This window comes from Brassica oleracea, chromosome C8 (genome assembly GCF_000695525.1).
Source record: "Brassica oleracea var. oleracea cultivar TO1000 chromosome C8, BOL, whole genome shotgun sequence".
Taxonomy (NCBI): Eukaryota; Viridiplantae; Streptophyta; class Magnoliopsida; order Brassicales; family Brassicaceae; genus Brassica; species Brassica oleracea.
This window is the reverse complement of record NC_027755.1, coordinates 29017751-29018924: the sequence shown is the minus strand read 5'-3', so window position 1 is coordinate 29018924 and position 1174 is coordinate 29017751.

Here is a 1174-nt window from a genome sequence, read left to right as displayed (position 1 = left end):
AAATTAGACTTTTTACTTATATAATTTTTGTAATCATTTGTATTTTGTCATAACAAAAATTTTAAACCATGGATCATAAAATTTGAATGTGAGACTTTTAACAGTTTTAGTAATTTATAGCCGTTTGTAAAAATTCAAAATATAACATATACATAAAAATCTAAATTTTTATTATATGGTTATTGTGGTTGTTTAATTTATTTAATAGTTTAAAATTAAACAAATATGATAGAAGATACACTATTTTTATCAAATTTTTATTATTCAAAATTATTAATTGTCATATATATTTTAGCCACATTAGGCAATTCCGTAAATTTTATTTAAGGAAATAATAAAGTACATTAATGATAAATTTATTGTTAGTTTAATAAAAAGATTATTATATAATTAGATGGACCAACATATTTCTCTAATAATTCTAAGAATCATTTTAGTGATGACATGTGGGTACAAAAAGAAGTTGTAATGCTTATCAAATAATATATTGGGAATGTTATCAAATAGTAATAATTTCAGTTCCAATTATGTAATTTGAGGATAGTAATAATATTTATTAGAGCATCTTTTCTATTTTGTAATTCATAATGAAGTAAAAATTAAGATTAATATAAAAATAAAAAATAAATTTATTTCTTATTTGTTTTTCTATTTTAATTTTTAATGGATTATATTTGGGAAAAAACTTAACTACGTGCTAAAAAAAAAGAATAAACCATTTTTGTCGGCAAAAATAAACCAAATTAACTTATCCAAAAAAAAACAATCAGAAACTGGAAGGTGAGTAAGGTAAGTCCAAAAATAAATTCATTTTCTCGTTTCGTAGAAAATGCATGCGCAAGTTTGAATTTTCAACAATAATGTTTTTGTTAAGAAATAACTTATAATTTATAGTATCGATAAATTTAAATAAGAGTAGAATTTGATACCCGTAGGAAGCAAATAACACTAGTATAAGGGAGAGAGTTTATTATAAGAAGGAAGAAGAAAATGTAATGATTCTTTGATGAATTACTCTTGTTCTTGTTTATGGTGTACAAAAGAGTGAGATGAGTGATGGTATTTATAGTGAACAACAATACATAAAATAACAAAGATAGTGCTTAATTTGGTAAATGAGTGGGTGATCATAGTGTTTGATGAGTAGATGATCATAGTGCTTGAGTTGGTAAAG